The sequence below is a fragment of the Talpa occidentalis genome, unplaced genomic scaffold, assembly GCF_014898055.3.
Source record: "Talpa occidentalis isolate TD23 unplaced genomic scaffold, MPIMG_talOcc4v2.1 talOcc4.5, whole genome shotgun sequence".
Taxonomy (NCBI): Eukaryota; Metazoa; Chordata; class Mammalia; order Eulipotyphla; family Talpidae; genus Talpa; species Talpa occidentalis.
In genome coordinates this window covers 97,710,949-97,732,541 of record NW_023604861.1, presented here as the reverse complement: position 1 = coordinate 97,732,541, position 21,593 = coordinate 97,710,949, and positions in this window count along the sequence as shown.

The window sequence follows — 21,593 nt, the reverse complement described above, 5'->3', positions numbered from 1 at the left end:
TTCAGGGGTGACAGAGAGAAATTAGTCTGGTTTGGGCAAGTAGGTCACAAAATCCTGAATAAGTAGGTAATTTGCCACTTCTGCTTTGTAGTAAGTGCTAGGAAAGTTAAGAGACTGGCAGAACTTTATTTTAAACTGGTATCTATTAGTGTAAATCAATTTGTTGTTCTAGCCCCCATCCTGTTTCCTTTCAAGGCAGAAGTTTGAGTTTTCCCATTCCCCTTTCTCTGCAGTGTGTGCATGTGTGTGATGGTATACAGAGGTTTTTTGTTTTTTTCTCTTAAGTGCTGTTACCCGGTGTTACAGATGGATATACCGGTTCTTCCAACCTAGCAATACAGTTGACCTTTGAACAATATAGAAGTTAGGAGTGCTGACCTCCCACACGTCGTCTAAATCCATGGATAACTTGATTCTCCCAAAAGTGCAACTACAGCCATCCCTTGATATCCTCAGGGGATTAGTTTCGGGACCCCCAAGGATGCTGAAGTCCCTTATAGCGGGCCTGCTCTTCTAAAGCCTGCATTCCTGAATTCAACCAGTCAGCCACTGGTGTTGGTTGAATCTGTGAATTTGGAACCTGTGCATGAGTGGGACAGAGCAGTTCAAACTCGTGTTATTTAAGGCTCAGCTGTAGGTGACAGACCTTTCCACTCTAACCACGGCGTCAATACAGGTATAAGGGCTCATTCCTGCTACCTGGCCTGCTCCTCCCCAGCAGACGGGACGGTGCTTGGGGACCGCACAGGGAGGTGGGATCAGTTCAAAAGACTCTTGCAGATATTGCCACACTTTCAACTCCAGCTCACTCAGTCACCGCAAAATGTGAGAACACCCTGTAATTACCTTCCATGGACCCTCACGTAGATACCAGCCTGGACGCTGAAGAGTGATATTGCTGGTTGAATTAAATTTTGTTCATGCGTAGGGTGGTCTTTTCAGATGTTATTCGCTTTGGTCTTTGTTTATCTTCAATTGGGCTTTTCAACTTTCATACTGATGATTAACTATAGTCTGTTTAATGATTTTGTATGTGTTGGAAATATTTCTCCTTTGGTCTGTTGCTTATCTCTATCTTTGTTTCATTTTATAACCCATACACCAGCCACCTAGAGTCACATTTTACTGTACAGTACTTGCTTTATCCTATAACATCCTATAAAACTATCATTTTGATGTATTTCCAAATAAATCGTAGTCATCAGTACCCCTTATCCCTACATACATAAGTATGCATATCCTTTCAAGTTTGGGAAATTTTTAAAATAAATATAAACTTTTCCTTTTAGATAAAGTTGGCATACGATAGACCATACTAACACAAAATTTGCTATATTTTGACCAAGGATACAGGCCAGCCCCTATCAGGATAAATAGTATCACCCTCACTCCAGAAACTTTCCACAGGCTCCTTTTAGCTAACCACTTCACTTCTGCCTCCTGGAGTAACTTCTGATTTCCCACTGTCCCCCTACCCCACCAAAAATTTGCTTTCATGCATAGTTTGAATGGAAACAGGCTGTGTGTGGTCTCTATTATGTGGCTTCTTTTTGCTCAACATAATATTTTTGAAAACCATCTTATAATTATCAATCTTTTTATTGCCAAGTAGTATTCCACTGAGAACAGACCACACTTTGCCCATTCTCTTATTAGCAACCCCTGAGCTCTTGCCAGTTTAGGGCTAGAATGACTAAAGCTGTTAGGGATAGTTTTGCTCACATCTTTTTGTGAACACGTTTTTGGTTTTTTTTTTCTCTGCATGTCTTTGAGCTCTGATGGTGTCCTTATGTAATTGCTTCCAATTTAGAAGCCAGATTTATCCATCCTAATGGATTTCTGAATTTTGTATCTAAAAGTCCTTCCTATGCCAAAGTTTAAAGTATGTTTTCCTCTATTTCACTCCTATACTTTGTTTTATTCTCTTTAATCCAATTGGAATTTATTTTTTACACCACCCCTCCCTGAATTAATTTTTTTAAAGATTTTAAAGATTTATTTTATTTATTTATTTATTTATTTATTTATTTATTTATTTATTTATTTATTTATTTATTTATTTATACAAGCACTGGGTACAGTCAGAAGCGCGGGAGGGTGAGAGAATTCACCAGAGCAGGGAGCAGAGCAGGCAGAAGGACCGAAGTACACTGCTGAGGGGAGCAGCGGGCGGCAGGAGAGGTCTGCGCGCCATGTGGGACCCTCCTCTGGTGGCCGGGGAGCAGACGGGGATCGAACTGGCGCTGCAGAGGCTGCGGGCAGCTTCGCAACCCAGCACTCAACTGCTGCGCCACCAGGGAAGCCCTGAATTAATTTTTTAATGATAAACAATATGAATCTTGTTTAACTGTTGCCTCATGAACAGTGAAGACCTTCCACTTTTCTTTATCAGCCTGAAATGGCTCTGACATCCACCAGAGTCTCATGTATGTGGGTCTGTTTCTCAACCATTTCCTTTTCCATTGGTCTTTTTGTTTAATTTACATTATTCTGACCACTCTAGCTTTATAGCCTGTTTTGAATACCATGTTCTTATTTTTCAAATTGTCATGGCCATTTTACATTTTGTCTTTAAGTAGGCATTTTGGAATCAGTTTAAGCTTCATAAAAATGTTTTGGGGTTCTTGTTTAGAATGACAATGACTGATATATTAACTGAGGGAAGCAATGCCCTCTTTCCAAAATGTTTTCTTAGGTAGTGTTTACGTCAAAGAGATTTGTTCTTTGGTGCTTTTAGGACACTTAACTTTTCTTCCGATATATTTTGCCCATTTTCTTGCTAGCTTTGCTCTCAGGGAGAGATGGGGTCACCCAGCCTCCAGCCCACCCACTCCCCACTTCTTTCCATCGCAATTTCCCATTGTATACCTTTCTCACCTCCTCCACCACCACCTTGTGCCTTGAAACTTTCTCTTTCTGGAAAGAAATTTTCTCAGTACATCTGAGGGCAGGCCTATGATGTATATTTGGACAATTCAAAGGTCTGTCCCAACACTTTGAATCTGCGGCAAGCGAGGTAAGGAAGGGCTGTTAGGAACACTGCATCCTTGAAACCTAGTAGACATTTTGGCGTTCCCTGGTGCTGGTGCTGGCGCTGGCTCTGGACTGCCCGGCCACCAGCAGGTCAGCTCCTATCTCCCAGCTTCCTGTTGGTTCTGTGAGCTTGGTGACCTCCCCTCCAGTAACTTCTCTCTGTGCACTTAGAGTTGGTTTCTGTTGCTGGCACACTGGCACGACTCATTCCTACCTGTCAGGAAGGACTGAATAAAAAGATTGTAAGGATTTCTCTGTAAACGGTATGAACTCAGAAAGAGTAAAGCGATAGGCTGATTATTAAAACTCCCCACCAGGTGAGACCAGAATGGGGCTGGGAGATGGAAAATAACAAGGCAAAGTGATGCCTTAATGTTCTTTCTGAGTAACTTCTACCACTGGGTCTCTTTTTCCTGGAAACTGAGGCAGGTCCTTAGAATACATTACAAGGGGAAGATGTGGTCTACGAGAATCTTGAAAGCCCTCGTTTCTAAGCACGTATCTCTTATTTCACAAGCATTTTACCAGGAAGACACGATTGAAATAACAGCTTGCCTCATCTCAAAGCAGATTTGGGAAAGCTTAGTCCTAGAATAACCCCTTCTCTACTGACTAAAGGTCAAACTTGGCAATCACTTAAAAAATACCCCCTAAAGATGTCCTGCCCATGGGAATTGAGGAGGGGGAAGTTGTATGGAACTGTGAGGTGAGGAAGATAATTTTAGTTCCCAGTAGGAGGAATAGGTTACCTTTTTAAAAAATAAAATGGATTCTAAGGGGTGGGGTGGGGTGGGGAGAGATATCCTTTCTGTTGTAGACTTTGTGGTCCAGAGGATCATCAGAGAGTCTATATAGCCCCATTGCTTTTCAAGTAAGTTAGGTAGTCATTGTCCTAAAAAATAAGTCCATTCAATCCAAATATATATTATGACCCAGCCATACCTCAGGCACAGATGAAAATATACAAATGCTTAGAACTAGGACATGCTCCAGAGGCTGTTACTTAAGGCCTCAGCCAGCAAGCAGGACTAAAGTTCTGCAGTGACTGTCAGGAGGGAGCTAGTTCAGGAGCTAAGAGAAGTGTGTGAGTGGCCTGCAGACCTGAGTGTCTCATTCGTGTCCTATCTGCCCCAGAGTCCTCTAATGACTCATTGAGGAAGACTCACAAGGCATCTGTGAGGCCCTGTTCAAAGCATCTCATCTCAGAACAAGCAGTCCTTTAAATTAACTGCCATTCGAGGATGTGGAGAAAAAGGAACTCTCCTGCACTGCTGGTGGGAGTGCAAGCTGGTCCAACCACTATGGAGAGCTGTGTGGAGATTTCTGGACCTACTAAACATAGAGCTTCCATATGATCCAGCAATTCCACTCCTAGGTATTTACCCAAATGACACAGAAACATTAATTCAAAAGGGCACCTGCACCCCTATATTTATAGCAGCACTATTTACAATAGCTAAGCAATGGAAACAACCCAAATGCCCAAAAATAGATGACTGGATCAAGAAGATGTGGTACATATACACCATGGAATATTACTCAGCATTCAAAAAAGATAAACACATGCAATTTGCAGCAACATGGATGGCGCTGGAAGGGATCATGCTCAGCGAAACAAGCCAGAAAGAAAAAGAAAAATATCGGATGGTCTCACTCATAGCAGGAATATAGAAAACCTAAAAAATGAACCAGGAAAAAAGACTAACTATAATAAAGAAAAAATCAAAATCAACAAGCAACTATAAACCAGAGAAACACTACGGGGTGGGAGGGAGGGCCAGAGAGAGGAAGGATTCAGATCAAAATAAGGGGGGGGTGCAATTATATGGGGACTATAACCAAAATGAAAATGCATACATTGTGCAAAAATGAAAAATGATGTAAGAATTATATAAAATAAAATATTAAAAATAAATAAATTAATTAACTGCCATTATTACCCCAAGTGTCCAGATAGGGAACCTGGGTCGTGGTGTGTTAAAACTGCTTGCCCGAGGTTGCTGAGCTCATGGGTAGCAGAGCTGGGACTTGAGGCTAAGCAGTGTGGCTCCGCCAGAGCACCTATGTCTCACTGCTGCCCTGTCCTGTCTCAGGTCCACCAGAATAGGACAGGAGGTTATGCCCAGGGGAGTCTGTCTCTGAATGGATGCTCACGAGGCTGCCTTGCCTCAGAATAGTTTCAGGCATTCTGGGGCCTCATGACATCATGACCTGGTCCAAATCCACCTTGTTGAGGCTGGGAAGGGTGCCACAGGCCCCGGGGCATTTCACTTTAACCAATGACTCCCTTCACTGTGGGGTAGAAGGGAGGAGGGGGGTGGGGAGGGGTCTGTACTTTTGACCTCAGGCCTCCTACAACTCTGAGTAACCCGGCTTGGTGGCTCCTGCTGACATCTGGGATTGTCCGCAGTTCTAGGTATTACCTGAGACAGCTGTCTGCTGCCCATCACCCTGAAGTGAACAAATGGGCAGCTTCTGCTTGAGCGAGATCTCCCTCTGTCCAGCGTCCCTACTCACCCCATCTCCGGGAGGAGCAGCTTCCAGGCTATGTTCCTGAACCCATTTGAAGGACAGCATGCCAGGGCTGAGGTGATGGAGCCCAGCGGTCAAGGACCCCACGAGGGTGGCCTCCCCGCGAAGAACATGGAGAGAGGTAAGTCAGAGAGGGCCTGGTATGTCTCCACCTGAGCAGGATCCACTCACCCCATTCGCATCTAGCCCGTGAGACCTGCAACTGGGAGATATTCTGAACATAGAGGCCGCCCCAATTTTCAATGCCCTGCCCCATCTCAGGCAGCCCTGAGATTCTACACTGTGTCAGAGAACAAATGAACCTTTTGCTTGTTTTACCTTGTCAGGGCTTGGCTTTTGGGGGCCCCAGCAGGTCATTTCCCAAAGGCTGCTGCTCTTTCAGAGAGTTTCTTTTCTCTTTATATGTGTGTGTGTGTGTGTGTACATATAGATATGTATCAAATACGTGTGGAGGAACAAGCCCAGTGAAACAGTGATGTGTGCGACTCATTTGATTTATTCATCTCCCCGTTGAAATGGCAGAACCTGCCCAAGTATAGTGAGAGAATGTGGGTCCTGTCTGCACCAAGCCCAGGCATGCTCCAGGCCTGTCCTCATGCTCGGGGGGGCCCAGGGCCAGCACCATCTCCACAGAAGCCTGAGGAGGACTGGGAGCTGGCTGTGTCTTCCAAGTGTGTTCAGGAGCTTCTCCCGGCCCTTCTCGCAGGAAAGGGCGCCCTCTCTGCAGCTTGAGAGGGTTCCAAGCAGCCTTTGGCTTGGTCAGTAACTCTTCCTGGTGTTACTCAACCATGACCTTCATGTCAATATGTGTCACTTATTCCTGCTGAGAATTCTGACACAAAAAGCCCTGGAGGTAGATCTGGCATATTTTCTTGAAAAGTAAATTAGTTTTATTACTTTGAAATCTGGACTGTTGGAAGAAGAGAGCAGAGGCTGATACTTTGAAGCATTGTCTCGGGGGGAAAAAACATTTCTTTCTCCAGCCACCTCCTATAAAATCTCTCCCCAGTAGGAACACAAGAAAGCTTTGGTGGGGAGGATCTGATGTATAACCTTTGGGAGAAGGGTTCCCTGACCCATTAAGTGGAGGTGAAAGGATTTTGTTGTCTTTAACCAAATAGTCTGAAAAAATTTACGTTCATTCACTCATTCAACAAACGTTATTGAATGTCTGTTACATACCAGGTACGAATTTTTCCATGTGCTCAGGATTCAGCAAGAACCAGAGGTCCCTGAGAGAGACATAAAGAAGTGAGCAAATGGCCAGACAATGAAAGGTGAAAGGAAGAGGCAAGGTGAAGTGTGTTGGAGTGGGTCTGGAGGTGGGACCAGGCAAGGAATGCTACTCCTCTGTTATGTCTGCATGGGCAAGAAGCCGAAAGAGATGTGAGGACACAACCTGGAAAGGAAGCCAGTGAGGTTGCTGCCAGAACAAGCAAGAGAGGGTGACCGCGAAATGGGCTTGAGCAGCCGGCTGGGCTGCAGGGCCAAGAGACTAGCCTCCCTCCAAATTCACAGGGCAGTGGGCAGCTCTTGTCACAGGGCCCACATTATAAGATGAACATTATTTTATAAAGATTTCTCTGAATTCTAGACTACAGCTGGCTGAGGTGACATAACTGAATATGATACCTGATGTGTCTTAATAGCAAAAAGAAACCCCAAATCAGGTATCCTATTCAGATTTCTTTTTGCCATTAAGGACATAATAATGACAAGTGGTAAAATCTGGATATGTAGATTAGGTAATACTATGCCATCACAGTTAATTTTCTGATTTCCATCATTGAATTACGATTTTGGAAGATAACTTTATTTTTAGAAGAAACACACTGAAGGGGTGAGGGACACCATGTCTGCGATTTACTCGCAAACATTCAGAAAAACAAAATACACATACTAGTGTGTTGTATCTTAGGGGTGTGGGAAGAGAATAAAAAAATGTGACGAGGTGTTAACACTTGGGCAATCTGGGTGAGGACTATACGGAAATTGTTTATACTATTTTGCAAATGTTTTGGAAGTCTAAGATTATGATCAAATAAAACCCCCTTCTGGCTGTGCCTGGATGGTGGTAGCGAGCAGGACAAGTAGGCACAGGGGACAGTGGTGTGTCCTCCCACAGGGACCTTGGTGGGGGGTGAGCTGCTCTGGAGGAGGAGAAAGGACTTCCTGCCAAGCTTCAGGAGCAAAGGGAAGGATTCAGGTTTGTGGAGAGCAGAGTTATTGGGCTGGATGGGGCAGTAGTCGGGGAGGGGACAAAGGAGGAGGGGTGCTGCTGAGAGAGTTCGGGGTTGAACCTTTTACAAAATACCCACAGCCAGGGTCCTCCTCCAGTGAGCACCATGGTGACTCTAGCGTGGGATGAGGCTTGGGAGCCCCCCCAATCAGCTTACTTGAGGCTCCTGGGGATAAGTCCAGAAACTGTGGGGACATGGGAGCCTCAGTGGATCAAGTGCATCTCCCGCAGGGAGAATGCTCTCAAGGACAACACACAATAATATGCTTCGTGTTTGTTTAAATTTTTGTTGTAGTTGCAAAATGTTCAATTCTCATTTCTGTTTCCCTCTGTCAATTTGTTCTGGCACAGGCGTCCTCGGCTTCTGCCAAGTTCTGGGTGAGTGGGAGGGCAGAGTGGGTTGGAGGGCCCAAAGCCAAGGCCACGGTAAGGTGTAGGTGAGGCAGCCCCAGGCTGTGTTCCTGGGGGAGAGCCCAGCGGATCATTAGGCAGGACAGAGCATTCTATTGACAAATGCAAAGGGATTCAGTGAGGTCAGAACCAAGAGAAGGGTCTGCTGACAGGGCCCGGCAGGGGTAGAGGTAGAACAGAATCTGTGTATGGAACAGAATCTGTGTGTGGAACAGCTGATGAATGAAGGTGGGAATCGCAGTGTGCTTGACCCCAGCCTTCCACAGCTCAAGTGGGCATGGCCTGTGAGACAGGAGACCATATCCTGGCCCTGAAAAGCAAGGGCAGGCAGGTGACAACAAGCCCTGACTGTATGCTTTTAGGTATAAGTACTTAGAGGGGGAACACGGGAATTTGTACAGGGGAAGAGATCAAGCCCATAATTCTCCAGTGGGAAAGGGAGCTCTTCAAGGGCAATGTCACCTTGTACTTTTTCTCAATGCTATGCCAGGATGCTAGGTCAACCACCTAGCACTGCCTCTGTGCACGTCCCGAGGCACAAGCCGGTCTCCTCTAAAGGCCTCCTAGGTCAAGACTCCCAGACACCACCTGGCTTGGGGGTGAAGTGTTGTATCAGTGGGACTCCCTGTGACTCTGTGCCTAACTCAGGCCCCCCATCACTGAGCTTTGGGCTTGGCCTCCTGCTGGCTTGCTGGTAAGTGCACTGGTTCCCACCAGGGCATTTTGATAGCTATTTTTGAAATTGTGTCCCTCGGGGTCCAGGCAGCATCCCCCTAGTTCTGTAGGGTCAACCATGGGATGAGTGAGTGGCAATTCAACATCTCATTAGGATTCATGCTGGAGCATCTTTTATAAAATCCCAAGTCTGTTCTTGGCTGTTTGACCATGACTTCTACTTTTCACCACATGAAAAAAGAGTAATGAGAACACTGGGCCTATTCAAATTATGAACTTTTTTCTTAAAAGGCAGGTTCAGCCTTTGGCAAAAAGGCTCTCCTTTTTAGGGCCTCTCTTTTGCATCATAGTGGCCCCCTCTTCCTTTTACTTCCCACATGCTCAGACCAAGGGCCCCTAGGCTTCCTCTAACCCCCTTCCTTTAAAACCTACTCCCTGCATCACACATCCAACACGGAGCTAATATCCAAGATCTATAAAGAGCTCATACATCTCAACAAAAAGAAAACACCCAATCAAAAAATGGACGGAAGAGCTAAATAGGCATTTCTCCAAGGAAGACATGCAGATGGCTAACAGGCACATGAAAAAAATACTCATCCTCACTTATCAGGGAAATGCAAATGAAAACCACAATGAGATACCACATCACACCTGTGAAAATGGCCCATCTCAAAAAGCCAGAAACAACCAGTGTTGATAAGAGAGAGGCTAGAAAAAGATCCATGGTGGGAATGTAGCCTGGCCAGTCCCTGTGGAAAAACAGTATAGAGGTTCCTCAGAATATTAAAAATAGATCTATCATATGGTAAGTCTCTACCTAAAGAATACAAAACACTAATTTGAAGGGATCTACGCATGCTTGTGTTCACTGCAGCACCATTTATAACAGCCAAGTTATGGCAATTATGGCAACAATCTAAGGGCCCAAGGACAGATGAGTGATTAAGAAAATGTGGTATATGGGGCCTCCCCAGTGGTGCAGTGGTTGAGCGCTGGGCTGCGAAGCTGCCCGAAGCCTCTGCAGTGCCGGTTCGATCCCCGGCCAATGGGTGAGGGTCCCACATGGTGCGCAGACCTCTCCTGCCGTGCTCGCTGCTCCCCTCAGCAGTGTACTTCGTCAGTCTGCCTGTTCTGTTCCCCTCTCTGGCTCTGGTGAATTCTCTCACCCTCCCGCGCTTCTGACTGTACCCAGTGCTTGTATAAATAAATAAATAAATCTTAAAAAAAAAAAAAAAGAAAAGAAAATGTGGTATATAGTATATACAATGGAATACTACTCAGCTATAAAAAAGATGAAATTCTGCTATTTGCAACAATATGGATTGACCTAGAGAAGATTATCCTAAATGAAATAAGTCATAAAGATAAGGACAAATACTGGATGATGTCACTCGTGTGGGCTATAGAGACATAAAACGAAGGAGCAAACAAAATTAAACAAACAAAAAACCTAGAAATCTGACTGCAGAATGGAAATTACCTGGAGGGGAGCAGGAAGGGTGGGGAACAATGAGGAGAGAGCACACAATGACCTGTGGTGATTTTGGTGCTGGGGTCTGGCAACATACATCTAAAGAGGTGTGGATGTATATCTCTAAATCATATACAGTGCTTTCAACCATGGTTACCTAAAGAAAAAAAAATACAATTAAAAAAAATGGAAGCTCTGAACCCCCCACGCACCCACAAAGTAGCAAGTAATTAAAATAATGGTATTATTGGGAACTTGCGAACATCTGAATTTATAAATACCTAAAACAACTTGGAAAAATAAATAACATAGTTTTGTAAGGGAAAGAGAGTTAACTATTGACTAGAAATGGTTGTCAGATATGAAATTTCCCTTATTGCATCAAAAATAAAAGAAAAGTAAGTTGCTGACTACAGTAATGCTGATAAGTCAATTCCACAAGGAGACAAGGGGCCTGTAAAACGTGATGACTGCAACTTGGCGGCACATGCATTTTGGACAATCCCATTGCTGCTTAGACTTGGTGGCAAGTATATGAAAGAAGACTTAATCGTGAGAAAAACAACACTTTGAGGAAATAAATCCTAAAAATATGGGTTATTTCCTGGCGTCCCCCAAGCTCCTTCTGTCACCACAGTCTGCGGTGGCCCCTTTCTGAAGCGCTGGTCTCTAGATAACCACAGTGCTGGCTCCTTCAGGACCTCAGGTCTCTGCGGAAACGTCACCTTCCCAGCTGACCTACCCTCACAACCCCATTCAACCCCAACCTTAGTTTTCTTGTCTGGGCACTAGGTTTTGCATATATTCCTGGAGCCCCATTTCTGTTGCAGTAAGAACTTGGGGCACCAGAACATGGAGTAGCTAGGGACAATAAAGGAGGACTCAGGTCCTACTCTCTGGGAGTCCAGTGATTGGCAAGATCTAGGCTATATGTTCCTTGAAAAGAAGATTGAGGGCCTCCCCGCAGTGGTTGAGCGCGGGGTTGCGAAGCTGCCCGCGGCCTCTGCATCACCGGTTCGATCCCCGGCTGCTCCCCGGCCACCGGAGGAGGGTCCCACATGGCGCGCAGACCTCTCCTGCCGCCCGCTGCTCCCCTCAGCAGTGTACTTCGGTCCTTCTGTCTGCTCTGCTCCCCGCTCTGGCTCTGGTGAATTCTCTCACCCTCCCGCACTTCTGACTGTACCCAGTGCATGTATAACCAACCAACCAACCAAACAAACAAACAAACAAATAAATAAATAAAGCATGCCTCTATAAAAAAAATATATATATATATTAAAAAAAAAAAAAAGAAAAGAAGATTGAGACTTGCACCCCCGGTGTCAGCACATGGCAGGGGCTCAAGGGCCATCTGTGGGCCCCCAAAGTTCTTGCTTCAGGGAAAGGGCATGGCTACCCTTGCACCCTGGACAAGCTAAAAGGACTTGGGTGGATGGGAAAGGTTCTCTATTCCCAGTAGCATCCCTGTGGGATCCAGTCACATGTGGTCTACGACACACAGCTAGGGAGCACCCAGTCAGAAATTTCTCCAAACTTCTTTCTAGAAGAAATCAGTCTTAAAATACTTGCCCACCAGATGGCCAGGGCAGCTCTGAAGCACTGCATCTTGTGTCCGATTGCTTTCTACGAAGAGGTCTCTGGGATCTGTTTCTCAGGGCATCAAATTATTTTCCCCACTTTTACAACTGAAGGCCCCAAAGGGGAGAGAGGAGGGAAAAGCCTCCCTGGACACCCTGCCTGGCTCTCAGAGAACTATTGGTTGCACCTCCCTTCTGCTCAGTGCCTTCTTCTCTTCCCCCTTCTGTTGCCAATCTTGGTGATATTCACATCCAGTGAGCTGGACCACACAGCTCTTCTCAGTGGGTCTCACCCAGTGTTCCTCAGGGGCCTGGTCCTGCATCAGTCCTGATCCCTCTCATCCTCAAACCTGGATTCCATATGCCGTTCCCTGCCCACCCAGCCCTGCAGCTCAATTTCTCCGACCACCTTCTTCCTCGGCTTCATCCAGAATTTCAAGCACTAAGTAGCGCCTCCCCACGCCTCCCTCCTACCTTCTCTTCTCACACTGTGAATTCCCTCAGCAACTCTACCTTTCTATTTTGTCACAATCAGCTGGCAAAATCCCAGCCCTTAGTGGGTCCTCCTGTTTGCCTTCCCCAAGGCTGCATCAAAACTCTCCCCTGATTTTGGAAGTGATCACACAACTTAAATTTCTCTAAATTCAAGATGTCAGCCTGCACATTGGCCCCAATACTGCCAGGCAGTCTCTGTTGTCTTGACTTGTCCCCTATCCCTCTCAGAGCTTCTCCTGAACTCCTGCAATTGCCCCCCAGTTCCAAGGGATCGTGTTACTAAGCTTCACTGAGTCCAAAACTCTCATCTTCCTAAAGCCAAACTCATGACCCCACCCAGGCCAGCACCTCTTCTGCTTCTTCCTTCCTAAGCTGGTGGAGAAAAGTCTCTCCATCGATGCTGGGGATGCGTCCCCTCCAGGTGCTCAAGAACTCTGCCTCCTCGCCGGTGCCCTCTCTCTCTTTCACATCAGTTTCTTCCTTTCTCTGCGTGATTTCAGTTAGTGACTCTCAGACTCCCCTTCTCATATCCACCTTGATGTTGCTTAGTCCTCAAGATTCAGCCCCAAACCTCCTCCCTAGCTCTTACCCAGTCCTTTCTGGGACTCGTAGTTCCTCAAAATGTCCCTCCCGTCGGTGCCTCAGGACTTTGCTCTTCTGGACACTGGCTTTGTCTCATTAGCTTGTTTGATGCAGTCACCAAACACCCAGGCCTCAGCGGCTTACCCCTGAGTGTGGGCATTTAAGGGAAAGGGACAAGGTCTCACATCAGCACACCCCGCTGGTGGAGTGGGAGTCTCTGCTCTCCCTTGTCCTCATTTGAGGACACAGGCTGATGGAGTCTGTGCCTTCGTGACTGGCCAGGCGTCGTAACTGGAAGGAGGGAAGGAGGCATCACTTCCACAACCACCCACCCAGAAGTACTACCTGTCACTTCTGCTCCCATTTACATGCCGAGTGTGGGAGGGAAGGAGAAGTGGAGAGAAGTATGTCCCTGTAACGTGCTCACAAGCAGGTGCAACGGAAACTTTGGTGTATCACCCTCAGGCCGCTTCTGCCGGTACGCTGGGAGTTCTAAAATGTCACAGACCGGGTCTAATCTTGTACTTTCTCCTCCCTGCAGAGTCTAACCTCAAGTTTGGGCAAAGCTGCCCGATTTTTTTTTTTTTTTTTTTAAAGATTTATTTATTTATTTATTTTGTGTATAAGCTCTGGGGTACAGGCCAGAGGTGCGGGGGGTGAGAGGACTCACCAGAACAGCGTGGGGAGCAGAACAGGCAGATTTACTGAAATACACTGCTGAGGGGAGCAGCGGCGAGATGGGAGAGGTCTGCTGCGCCACATATGGGTTACTCCTTGGCTGGGAATTGAACTCAGGCAGTAGTGCTGATAGTGCTGAGACTTAATCCCAGGCCACCAGGGATGCCTACTGCCCAATCTTTAGGTTAAGAAAAGACCCACATCTAGAGCAGGCAAAGAACCCCACCTCCCCTTAAGGGGGGTTCTGGTGCATGATGTTACTTGGTTGAAGCTGTCAAGAGAGCCTTTGGCCACGTTTTTGTTGAACTCAATGGGAGCTTGCCTCTCCCTGAGCTATGATTTTTGCCACACTTTTTTCCCTCTTAGTTTCCACAACTCCTGTCTCCCAACCAGCCTCCAGCCTTGTCTAGAAAACTGGGCTGGTTCCCACTTGTGCTCATCAGACTGAGCAGCTCACCTGGCCCTGGGAGGGCAATGCCACTGCTTTCTGTTGGCCAATGATGTGGGGAGGCACTGGGCCAGGCACTGAGTTCAGTGCTTCCCCTCACCGTTTGATTAATTCTTGTCACCGTCCAGTGAGGAGTCTCCCATCGTAAAGCCAATTGCATAGATTAAGATCCTAAATTTCTGAGGGATTTAAAAATGTTCGCATGCCCAGCTGGTGGGCAGGATCTCTGGGCTCTTCCCACCCATCTGACTGCCCTCCCCTCCCGCTCTGTGCCTGGGCACATGGTCGAAGGCATGCATGGTGCCAAAGGTCTACCCTTGAAGCAAGTCACCTGCTCCGTGGGGAACTAAATGTTCTTTGTGGGGGCTGAAGGGCATAGATAATCACGGAATTTACCGCTCAAGGCAGCAGGGCTAAGTGTGACGTGTGTTTGATAAGCTTGGATTTTATGTCTTTAGGAGTCACCAAACAAATCATCGAGTGGCAGTGTGCTTTAATGGATACTTTGGAGTGCATCCCAGTCAAGCTGCACCCAGAAGGAGGGCTCTGGGGCCCCCCAAGGGGAAGTGTGAAATAAGCAGGGGCATCAGGAAGGGTTGCCCCATGCCCCCCACCTACTGCCCTGGCTCTCAGCTGGGTGCCTGGGACAGTGTTTTAGATTCTTCAATCTTCCTTTTCATCATCTGAAAAGAAGGAAAGGGTTGGTCTCCATAAATCAGGTACTTTGGTAATGACCCTAAGCATCTCTGTTTGGAAAACTTATTAACAACAACGACCAAAATGGCAACAACAGTTAACTCACACTGATACCATGTGCTTGACAAGATATAAGAATTTTAGGTGTATTTCCTTTTGAATTATCCCATTTTATACATAAGGAAAGTGGGACTTAAAAAATTAAAAAAAAAAAAAAGCCCAAGCTCCCAGAGTCATTGAGTGAAGATGATGCTAAGCGGGAGACCCCCATAGCCTTCTCAGATCTTACTCTCGGCCACTAAACTAAGCTTTGTGTGGAGTTGCTACTGGTGACTCAAGAAATGAAGGCGGTGACTAAGATGGCTGTGGTTTTGATGGTGGTGTGTACAGTGCCGATAAAGGACAGCCTCAAACTCTTGCTAACATGTTCTCTCATCTTAGCCTCTTCCAGAGGTCAACATCCCCTTACAACCTCACAGCTCCAACTCCTTACTTAGCTGGAGCGGCTAAGTGAGTTTACTTAGGGCGGAAAGTACCAGGTGAGCATGCTCAATCTCTCCCCTCTCCCCCCCCCCCGCCCCCGCCCCGGCACCCCCGAATAGCCCTATTTCCTTCCCAGGGAACACTGTGATACTACAGCCCAGGAGACAAACCTTATGCAGGTTTGCTTGGGGAGGACCCCACCCAGAATCTAATGTGGAAAGTCTGCTGGGCACAGCTTCTCACAATTTGCCACTCTGCTAGCTCATTTTCCTCCTAGGACAGTGCCACATGCTTCATCTCACCTGCCCAGTCAGAATGACACTCTCGTCCTCTGGGAACACTAAGAGCATAGTCATCCCTCAGAGCCCACCTCAAGGACATATAGTTGGTTGGTTTGTTCTTCCTCCATCCATCCATCCATCCATGTATTCATTCATATTTTTCAACCATGTGGGTTTAGTGCTGGGCATGTTTGGTATAAGGAGGGCATGTTTGGTATAGCATGTCCTGGGTCAGACACAAGTACAATATGTACCTTCTCAGCTGTGTGACTGAGCAAGTCACCTCCCTAAGTGGGTTTTCTCATCTGTAGAATGTGGACCGTCTACCACACAGTGTGGACTGAGTGAAAAGATGGTTTATCACCACCCCGCCCTGAACATTAACTCCCTCCCTCTTCCAGTCAGTCCCCTGCCACCAATGACATTCCCATTTCAGCTCCCTCTATGTACATGACCTTCCCTCACCATGGGCTTAAATGGGAACAAACTAATTCAGCAGGTCAGTCGTGTCTGAAAAGAAGGGTCTGCTGTTCCTGGGATGATCTTCCTGTGACTTTGTGGCACTGAAGCCCAGGTTAAGTTCAAGTCAGGCTCAGAAAAGTGGATTGATTTCTCAGAACACTGAGTCATTTCACTTGATCCAGGCCTAAAAAGGGTCTTCTTTCCACAGTGGGGAAAGAATGAGTCAGACTTGAGGTCCTTCCTTCAGTCCTACTGGGGTGAGCCTAAAGAGACTTATAAAGAGAACAGAGCTCAAGTCCCCTGCTCCCCATCTGAACCAGGCCTGGGCAGGGCCAGGCCTCAGTGATGGTGACACACCCTGCGAGGCTACACACACCCTGAGTTAGGATGGCCCTGTCTCTGTGCAGAGGTAGGAGGGTGGGACGTGGTATGAGAGGCCTAGAACAAGTAGTCAGAGTCCTTTGGCTGCAAGGCCTTGGAGTTGACCACTGGAAGAAGGTTCTATGTGGACTTAGGCTCTTGGGGGAGGTGAGAAGGGATTAACCAGACTGAAAATTTTTTGTTCAAGCTTTCAGATAAGTCCAGAAAAAGGCCTTTCCTTGACTCTGGTTCACCCTAATACACAGATGCAAACCTGCACCCAACCTCTTGAGTTGAAATGTTTGGACATGAAGCCTTGGTCTTGACCTCGCCCCACAGTTGGGCTTACTCCTTCCTGGCCCTTACTGTGCAGCCAGGACAGCTATTAAGCTGGCATGAATGAGGCCTCCACCCCTTCCCCACACAGTCAGATGTCCCCATCCATCTCTTAGCAGGAGACTCCTCCATCCCCAGCCATAACCTGGGCCGAGTCTTCCTTTCCCTGTCAGTGCTCACTTTTGTTCTGCTTAACAGAGTGCTCTCCTGTTGCCTAGCCTTTCTAACTGCCCTGTCCTTCTCTTTATGTCAGAAATGCAGAACAGAAACTGGGCCAGCTAAAAACCTACTATAAAGTGTATGGGGAAAAGGACAGTGAGACGAGGACCAGACAGGACTCTGAGTTGGAGAGCTGCAGTTACATCTCCTGAGAATTCCTTCCAAACCATAGTGAGGAGAGGCTGGGCAAGGAGGTTAGGAGGAAGAAGTAGGAGAGACCAGGGCAGGAGGTGACGAACAAGGGGCGCGAGCTGGTCAGGCAGGAGGACTTCAGGAAGGCTTTGCTGATGAAGCGCTGGCCGCCTGGACAGAGAAGCGCTTGTGAGAACATCAGGGTCTGGGTGGCTCTGGGCTCTGAGTTGACAGCCTAATGCCCTAGTGGTGTCCCTGGGGTTCCCTGGGAGGAAGGGGAACTGTGGTTGGGGCAACCTCTTGCTGCCATTATCAAATTTCACGTTAACAAAAGTGTGTATGTGTGGTGGGGGGGAGTGTATCCTTTTAAGTTTTATTCTTTATTCCTTGTTCACTGAAAGTGCTGACCACTGAAAGGAAGAAATGCACACCCACAGCCCTGGAACCACCTCCAGCACAGGCCTCGGGGTACACAGAGTCCACACACCTGTGCCCTCTACCTGGGTTCCTCAGGGCAGGCCCAATGCTGTCACTGTTGGACACCTCACCACTAGTCTTCCACCCATGAGTGAGGGTGCTCTGTGGCCTCAGGCTAGCCCTGACCTCAGCTCTGCATTAGCTCCTCAGCTTCTTTCTCCACAAAAGGAGCAAGGTCCTCTCTACCCTCAGGACAACTGCATGGGTGAAATGAAAGCATGTGGGCAAAACACTCACCGTTTGACATCAGTAATAAAATGGACCAATCTCCCTGTTGCTTTGGAAAGTACATGGCAGACATTGTCATCACCATTAACTTTATGGGCATTTTATGCATGAGCAAAGCAGGGGCTCCGGTGGCTTACTACCAGTCCTGTGGTTCTCTCCCCCATCAGCAGCCTGGCCTCTCTGTCCCCACCTCAGCCACAGGATGGGCAGTGTGCTAGGAGCTGTGGGCCCAGCCCAAGAGCTACCTCCTTTGCAGGCCCCATAGGCAAGCTTGCTGGTCTTCCTGCATGCAGGAAAGGCTCCGTGCATGTGTGGTGAGGGGAGACAGGAAATCCTTTGACAAAAAAATATGTCTGCAGGGGTGTCCCTTGGCTCTCTGCAGCTTCTGTAAGGTGCCTTTCCAGAGTCGCCCACAGAGAGAAAGGAGATACAAATGATCAGGCTTTGCTTCTCAGGCCACAACTACTTTCTATCCAGGTCTTTCCAGGAACATGTCTGTGTCCAGAAGTGACGCCAGGCAGGCCATGCAGAAACCATCATCTTGTTTGCCAGGCAAATTTCTGTGATCCTGTTTCATGGATGCACTTACATAATTGAAATGCAGTTTCCTGAAAATGACTCAAAACCCCAAGAACCTGATTCAGCAGGTGTGTGCAGGGATGTGGGAACAGGCGTGGACTTCTACATGTCAAATACCCTAGAGAACACTTGGACCAGGCAGGCGTGGGCCCACCCTGCACAGGAACACAGTAGAGGGGTTACGACTGTGGCTTCCGATGCCCACAGCCTGGGTTGCATCCCAGTACCTGCACTTTTAGTAGCTGGGACAGTCACTGTGACATGTTCATTAGCCACCCTGTACCTCAATTTCCTTCTCTATAAAGGAGATGGTAATTGGGGATGTAATGTAAATGGGGATGATGATGGAGCATGGTTGGAATATGGCGATGATGAAATGAGCTTGATAGCAATGCCTGGACTTACTACAACACACCCTTCCGAGTGAGGTGGGGGAGGGGTGTCTTTATTTGGGGCTAGCCCCTGTGGGCTTTCGTGATAATGAAGCCTGAGGTTTGACCTACCTGCAGGAAGAAGACAGGAGCCGCTATCAATTCCCCTCCAAGACACAGATCCCTTCCCCCGGGGCCCACAATTGAATGGAGACAATATAAGCCAGACAGTCACACAAGAGGGATTATTTTCCCCAAACACGAGTGAATGCAAGAGTTTCTATGGTTACTACACACTCGCTTTTAAAAAGAATAAAAAAAAATACAAGACAAAAGGCAAATACAGCCTCGTGATTGCTCGCTCTAGACTGGCCACAGGAGGCTGGAAGCCAAGGCAGGCAGGCTGCCCGCCACAGGTCCCTCGGTGTGGCCTTGACCTCCACCACTTCCATGGCTGAACTAGGAAGCAAGAAGCATCATCCAGTGGTTGTTAGCCACACTGATGGTGCCAGAGGCCAAATCCCTTCCAGGCCAAACCAGAGAGAGAGAGGGATGTGATTCTCCAGTTAATTTTATTCAGTGATGAAACCTTATCCCAGCCTCAGTGACAGGGGAAGAAGTGCATCCATGTGGTCAGGGACATTTCCTAAAATGTGACATGTTTATATGTTTGCTCTTTAGTTTAAGTGACCAAAGAAGAGTGACTCTGGATTCTGGGTCACTGGAGAGATTGTAACAGGGTGGTCCCCAGGAAAGGGGGAGGTTCCCTGCCCCACCCAAGGGAGGGTGGAGCTGAGCAGGAAGAGGAGAAGCTGCAGAAGAGACTGAGGAAGGAAGCAGGATGGAGCCAGGAGACCTGGAGGAGGCACGTGGAGCCTAGAGACACGTGAAAAAACTGCGCTTGTCTTTTGGTCGTGGACTGGGTGACACAGATGTGGGTGAGACCCGTGGGGAGGTAACAATGGCAGCTTTTATCTTGATGTTGATTTTTCTCTTTTCCTTCCGGGCTTGTCCGGTTGTTTCTGGCCCTTTTCTGTGGGTCCCCACTGGAAGATGCTTTAGACTTGTGGCAGGCTTTGGGGCCTTGCTCTGGGCCAATCCCATTTGGATGGACTTTTACCCACGAGGGGACGGGTAACTTTGGGTGCTTCATTTAGAAACTAGATTCTTTGCCTTACCTGTATTGTTTTTCAGTTTTATTAAAGTTTCTTCCCATTAAAGTCTCATATGTTTTGTGTTGATGCGGCGAATGGAAGAACCCATTTAGAATAGGCAGGTTTGCGGGGTTTGGGCTGCCCCTCTCCCTGTCCTATAACAAGATGAATGTCAGGGCTCAGGGATAGCAAGAAGCTCTCTGCTCCCTGCTCCTGAGTGTGTCAGTGTGTGCAGGACAGACACTGGCTGCCTTGGGCACACACCTGAGGCCAGCTCCCCAGCCCCCTGGCATGCCCCCTAGGTTGTGTGGGGTCAGGAGCACTCTCCTTGCGTAGGACCCAGAAATTCTAGCGACTTCCGCTTCTCTACACTCTGAAGAGACCCACTTGCTCTTTGACCAGCTGGTCAGTTTGTCTTGTCAGGGTGAGCGGCAATTCTTGCTAAATATACTTGAATTAACTAAAGGCAGAGATCATGGGAGAGTTTTACATCAGCATCTGCTCTATTTCCATTTTCCCTCTTTCCTATTTTCTATAAGTTAGACTCACTAATTCACCAGGTGGCTGTGAGACAACAGAAAATGTATTTTGGTCTCTGCCTGTGGTTTCTGCCACAGAGCTCCTAAAACCCTTGTACTGCACTGGGTGATAGCATCTTTTGTTTTAATATTTGGTATTTAACTGCAGTTTCTGACACAAGTTTCTTCAAACCCGTGTCATTTCCTGGGCTAGAAGAGGGTCTTTTGTCCTAATGAGGTGATTCTGGGCAGGCTCCTGCATGGCTCCTGGATGAAGGCTGGTAATGGGAAGGCCCAAACCATGACCAGAGGCTCAGAATTTTCAGCCCTGCCCCCTATTCTCTTGAGAAGGAAGAATGAAAATGGAGTTAATGATTGATCAGGCCTACATGATGAAACCTCCATAAAACCCCAGTAGTACAGGGTTTGGACAACTTCCAGGTTGGCGAACACATCTACTCTTGGGTATGACATGCCCAGCTCCATGGGGGCAGACGCGCCTATGGTCTGGACCCTTCCAAACCTCACCCTAAGTGTCTCTTCATCTGACTGTTCAGATTATCACAGACTACGAAACTGGCAAACATAAGTCGATGTTTCCCTGAGTTCTGTGAGTCACTCAAGCAAATTAAACAAACCCTGAGTTCTGTGAGTCACTCCAGCAAATTAATCAAAGTCAAAGAAGGTGTCCTAGGAATCTCTGATTTATTAGCCAGTTAGTCACAAGTATGGGTGACAATCTGGACTTGCTATTGGCATCTGAAGTGGGGGCAGGGTCAATCTTCGAGACTGCGTCCTTAACTTGTGTGATCTGGTGTTTTCTCCAGCTACGCCTGTTAGGTGAGTGTATGACACTCGCTGGTGTCACAGAGAATTGCTTGGTGTGAAAAAACCCTTCACACATTTGGTACCCAGAAGTGCAGGGTTCTATGTGAACAGCAAGGAGAGACATAGAGGAGGAAAGCACTGGGCTTCTCCCGACTCAGAAGACTAAGTAGGTTTTGTCAATACAGTTGGTACTTCAATTTGTAGCTAATCCTCAGGGGAGTGGCTCTGCCTCCTCTCTGTGTAGGGCAGTCAGGACAGAGGCACTGCTCTGCGCATTTTTATTTTATTTTATTTTTAATTTTTTACATCATTGTTCATTTTTAAA